Below are 6,157 nucleotides of genomic sequence, written 5' to 3' on the forward strand. Positions count from 1 at the left end.
CAAGTTTACTTGTACTTTATTTTGTGATTTAAATAAGTGAGGTCCAGTTCATATTTGTTTTTGGAGAATTTAATTTACTTCTAACCAAGTAGGTAGAAATATTTTGCATTTAGTTGCATTCATATAGATAGGTTACATTTCATAAGTCCTACCATCCCTCTTCACTCTTATAGTTTCTCTTGAGCTTAGCAAGAGGACATGCTAATGTTTAAGTGTGGGGATATTGATAAACTGCTATTTTACGGTTTATTTTGTCTTGAATTGAGCAGATTTTATCAATTATTCTCACACTTATGCATATAAATCGCATGTTTTACATTTTCCTTCCTAATTTTGTATTATGATTGAAAACATGCTTCTTTGACCTTAAAATTACTAATCTTTAATCCTCTCTTATTACCATTCGATGCCGTGATATGTGTGTTAAGTGATTTCAGGTTTTTCAGGGCAGGAATGGCTTAGAGGATGGAAAGGAAGCATGCAAAAGTGGAAGGAACACAAGAAAACAAAGATTTGAGAAGTTGATGCCGACGTGCACGCGTGGACGACGCGTGCACGTGATCGCGCCATACTTCAAGCGACGCATACGTGTGACATGACACGTACGTATGACCTTGCGCATAGTCCATCGACGCGTACACGTGGACGATGCGTACGCATGACGAGCGTCACGTGCTGCAGATATCAGAAAATGCTAGGGGCAATTTCTGAACTGTCTTTGGCCCAATACCAAGCCGAAAATACTGATTAGAGGCTAAGAGTGGAGCTGGATGGGAGATCAATCATTCATACTTTCATACACATTAGTTAGGTTTTAGATGTAGTTTTCTAGAGAAAGAGGCTCTCTCCTCTCTCTAGGTTTTAGGTTTCTTAGTCTTAGTTCCTCTTAATTTCAGAATTCTATATTGTTTTAATTCAATTTTCTTCTACTTTTATTTGTTCTCGCACTTTAGTTTATCTTCTCTTGTTGATTTATTTATTTTTCAATTTAGTTTATGAACTCTTGATGTTAGATTCAATTTCCATATTAATATAATTTATGTTTTCCATATTTATGATTGCTTTCTTTAATTTGTGTTATTGATGCTTGCAATTGGTTGTTTAAATTCAATATTCCTTGTTACTTTTCTATACTTTTATTTTGTGCCTACCAAGTGTTTGATAAAATGCTTGGTTGGATTTTAATTTAGATTTTTATGTTCTTAACTTGGATTGATCAATTAGAGACTCTTGAGTTATCCGAATTCTTTTGTTGATTGGTGATTGAGACTTTCTAGTTGGCTTAGATTTCACTAAATCTAGTTTTTGATTAGGACTTGTGAACCTAAGTTGCTTTTTGCTCACTTAACTTTTCTTCATTGTTAGAGGTTAACTAAGTGAAAGCAAAAGGCAATTACCATCACAATTGATGATGATAATGAGGATAGGAATGCCAATTCTCAATTCTTGTTAGGACTTTTCTTAGTTGTTATTTTATTTCCTTGTTATTTATATTACTTGTCTCTTATTACAAAACCCAAAAAGATACTTTTCCATAACCAATAGTAAAAACACTTCCCTGTAATTCCTTGAGAGACGATCCGATGTTTAAATACTTCGATTTATTTTTATTGGGTTTGCTTTAGTGATAAACAAATTAAATGTTGATTGAGGTTTAATTGTCGGTTTAGACTATACTTGCAACGCGATATTTTTGTGAAAATCTTTACCAACATTTTTCCTCCGTCAGACATCTCCTAATCAGTTGCTTGTATCTTTCCCAAGCTTCATAGAGGGATTCACCCTCTTTTTGTTTGAAGGTTTATACTTCCACCCTAAGCTTGCTTAGCTTCTGAGGTGGAAAAAACTTGGTTAAGAATCCATTGACTACCTTCTTCCATGTATCTAGGCTTTTCTTAGGCTGAGAATCTAGCCATAGCCTTGCTTTGTCTCTTACAGCCAAGGTTCTGAGAACCGGATTGGACCGGCTGGTTCGATCGGATTAACCAAAAACTGGTCTTCTTACCGGTCTGGTAGATGGCAAAAACCAATCTGCAAAAAACTGGTAAAAAACTGGTCAAATCGGTGGTTAACCGGTGAATTGGGTGAACCAGTCTGGTTTTTTGGAGTTCCAGTTTGCTATTTCTAAATCAAAACTACACCATTTTGATTAAAAGAAATTGGGGAAAATTGAAAAGAAAGCCCAAACGAGCATAGAGACAGACACCCCTTTCCCTTCTCCCTCTCTCTCACCAAAATCCAACCCTAAAGCCAAAACCTTGCTAACACACACCAAAGTCACGCTGAAGGAGAAGGCGGCGAGAGGCAGAAGACGATGATAGAGCTCACGTAGTGGGGGACAGAGGAACTCGCAGCTTCAATCTCTGGGAGAGGAAGGGCATGCACCATCAGAGATGAGGGAGACGATCACGATGGAGCAGAAAGGACGGCGGAGTCTAAAGAAGAACTGGACACTGGTGGCTTTTGCAGAACGGGATGGTGTTGGCCTTCTGGGAGTGTGGCGGACTGGAGGTGGCGACTGGACAGTAAAGAAGAAAGGGTATTGATCGAACTGAACTAGGTTACAGGCGAGATGAAAGGTTTGAATTAGTGGCACTCAGTCGTGGAAAAAATCTGATAAACGGCGGTGAACGATCGCCTCGATCACTGTCGAGTGACCAAATTGATTTGGGGATTAGGGTTTCTCTATCCATCGTTGCCTCTCCATTTTTCGTTGCTTGCTTCTTCGACGTCGTCAATGGTAAGCTCCTCCAGTGCTTCTTCAGTTTGATTTCTAGGAGTTGATTGCTATTCTTCTGGATATGTTGATCGTGAATCGTTGTTTTTCTGGGTTATATGCTTGTTATGTGAGTTAAGTTTTTTCATTGTTCATTGTTGTTGTGAAGAGAGCTGGATTGTTGGTATTTGTTCTGACTTTTGGAGTATTATTGTTGATTATATATAATGTTCTGAGTTATTTTTATGTTATTGTTCTGACTTTTGGACTATTATTGTTCTGACTTCTGGTATTTGTTTTGATTCTGAATTAATTTATTAGTTATTGACTTGTTGCTGAGTAAAATTATTTAGGAATTTTTTATTTTGAGGATGAACAAATATTAAATTTTTTAAAATTTGAAATTAAAAAGAAAGATAAGATAACAAAATTTTGAAAATCAAATAAAAAGGTAAGATAAAGAATTTTAATGATAGAAAAGATAAACAAGAAAAACAAGATTACAAATCAAGACACCAAACTTAAAATTTTGAATTTAAATAAAAGACATTTTCGAAAAAATAAAAATTAAAAAGAAAAGAACAACACTAGATGGACACCGAACGTATAAATTTTGAAATCAAGGACACTAATTTTCGAAAAATTAAAAAGGAAAAACACTAAAAGACACCAAACTTAAAAATTTTGAAATCAAATAAAGAAAAACATAAAGAAGATTTCGAATCCCAATAAAGAAAAGCATGAATAATTTTCAAAGACTCAAGGAAAAAAAGAAAACCAAAGGGACACCAAACATAAAAATTGACACAAGACTCAAACAAAAAAAAGATGAATCAAGATGAAAATATTTTTTTTTGAGAAAGATTTTAAGAAAAGAAAATAAGAAACACAAAAAAAGAAAAACAGTAAAAAGTACCTGATCTAAGTAGCAAGACAACCGTTAGTTTGTCAATCTCGAACAATCCTCGGCAATGGCGCCAAAAATTTGGTGCACAAAATTGAAACTCGCACAACTGAACCAGTAAGTGCACCGGGTCGTCCAAGTAATACCTCAGGTGAGTGAGGATCGAATCCCACGATGATTGTTGGATTGAGCAAGTTGTGGTTATCCTGTAGATCTTAGACAGGCGAATAGAAAGTTGATTGTTGTTGTTGTAGGTGCATAAACAAAACAATAATAAAAGCAATAGTAAGGAAACAGTTAAGGCCTCGGAGATGCTTGTTTTTCCGGATTGATACTTCTTACTGACTACTTTAACAATGAGTGATTCATTCAATGGTAAGACTGTAAGTGATTAAGCCATTGGTCGTGGTCATTAATATCCTCGGATCCAAACCAAACGCCCGAACAGGTTAATCAATCTAATAAAGGGTGAAGCTCACGCAATTCAATCTCTGATGATCCTACTCAAAACACCACAGACAAGGTCGGATCTTCCGGATCGGAGAATGATGCTCTATGATTCTAGCCTTGTAGCCACAGGAACCTCAGTTACCCCTGACTAACGAGATTTCATGTCACATATCCCAATTAGCCCAAGTAACTTGTTGGAACCTGTGATGTACTCTCAATCTATAGCTTAATACTATCTGGGTCAAGACTCGTAAAGAATTCAAGTAGAAAAAGGGGTCATACTATCGTTCCACCCCAGATTCATGAAGATAAAGAAAGAAAATACACCATAGAATGAAGCAAACATATATTAAAGTAGAAAAGTAATAATATTAATCCATAGGAATGAGCAGAGCTCCTATCCTTAACTTAGGAGGTTTAGCCACTCATAATTTACAAAAAAGATAAGTTCTGAGAAGCTGAAGATCAAAAGTCCCTGACAAAGGTGATCTTATTTCTATTTATACTAATACTAGACCTAAAAAGATATTAATAATAATTAGAAATTACAAAAATAAAATAGACTAAGCTAAAGGTGCGAAAATCCTCTTCTGGGCCCACTTGGCGAGTGTTTGGGTTGAGCTTAGCGTCCAACTTGAGTGAGTGGTTGTTGAACGCCCACTAGGAGGTATCCACGCTGCCTTAGAGCTCCCTTGGTGGCGTTGAATGCCAGTCTTGGGCGTTCAACGCTGGCTTTGGTCCTCTTAGGGCGTTGAACGCCAGAAAGGGAGTAAGTTGGGCGTTCAATGCCCAGTTTGGGTAGTCATTTCCAAAAAAAAGTATAGACTATTATATATTTATGGAAATATCTGAAAGTTAGCTTTCCAATGCCATTGAGAGCGTGCCAATTGGATCTTTGTAACTTCAGACATGCTCGTTTGAATGCACGAAGGTCAGGATCTGACAGCATCTGCTATCCATTTGTTGCCTCTGAATCAGATTTTGCCAAAACTTGCCAAATTCACCCACAAATCACCTAAAATAATATAAAAATCACAAAAACTCAAAGTAGCATCCAAAAAGTGATTTTTGCACTAAAACCTACTAAAACATAATAAAACTTAACAAAATATACTAAAAACACTAAGAAAATAGTACCAAAAAGTGTATAAAATATCCGCTCATCAGGTGTAATGTAGCAGGTGCTCCTTCAACTGTCCACAAACAATATTCTGAAATCAAGTAGGATTGATAGTCCACTTGTTTTGTGACTGTCTATCATGGGGCCTGGAATAACACCTAGTAGCTCTTAAGAGAGTTCCTCAATAGATCATCCATAATAGAATTGCTCCTATCCACCGATGCATCAGTTGACTGGATCTCCATCAATGTTGAGTCCCAATTGATACGTCATGTCATCCAGGGTGATGGTCGTCTCCCTACATGGCAAGTGAAAAGTGTGGGACTTAGGTCTCTATCTCTCGATCAAAGCAGAGACCAATGCTCTGTCATGGTCCCACTCTAGCATATATGCCACATGCTCAATCCTGCTCATCTAAGGTGTAACTAAATCTGCTCGGGTGGCCGTTGTAGTAAATTCCTTCTTGTACACAAGACTTCAGGCGCCTATCAAAAAAATCAATTGTCAAACAAAACGGAGTCCATAAATAATCAGACAAATTTCAAACATATGAAAGTTGTAAATTAAAAGTTATACCACTCGACATAGTCTACCAGGAATATGATCGATCTGAACTCGTTTATAAAAAGTATCATCATACCCTAACATGTTTTGTGCCATGAAACTACACTATAATAGAATAAATTAAAAAAATAATTTCAAATTAACTCACTTTTTATCAAACATAATCAAACTAAATTTAACTACCTAAATCATAAAATATAATTTAATTCTAAACCATAATATATTCAACTGAAACAATAATCTAAATAAAAAATAATTTAAAATTAACTAACTTATTATCAAACACATTGACAATAAATCTAAAAACTCTAAATACTTAGACCATAAACTATAATTTTATTCTAAACCATAATTAGTTCAAATAAAATAATAATTAAAATAATTTTTTTTGTTAACTAACATC

The 6,157-nt window shown here is 35.6% G+C and overlaps 1 long non-coding RNA gene across 1 annotated transcript in view; it reads right to left on the reverse strand.

The window, feature by feature from the left end:
• Nucleotides 947–6,157, reverse strand: part of LOC107608352 — a 14,745-nt gene continuing 9,534 nt past the window's right edge. Inside the window, exons 2-3 of the long non-coding RNA XR_001612827.2 lie at nt 1,965–1,967; nt 947–961 (exon numbers count right to left, since the gene is read on the reverse strand). This is a non-coding gene — a long non-coding RNA (uncharacterized LOC107608352). The remainder of the gene's footprint in view (nt 962–1,964; nt 1,968–6,157) is intronic.

This window comes from Arachis ipaensis, chromosome B07, assembly GCF_000816755.2.
Source record: "Arachis ipaensis cultivar K30076 chromosome B07, Araip1.1, whole genome shotgun sequence".
NCBI lineage: Eukaryota > Viridiplantae > Streptophyta > Magnoliopsida > Fabales > Fabaceae > Arachis > Arachis ipaensis.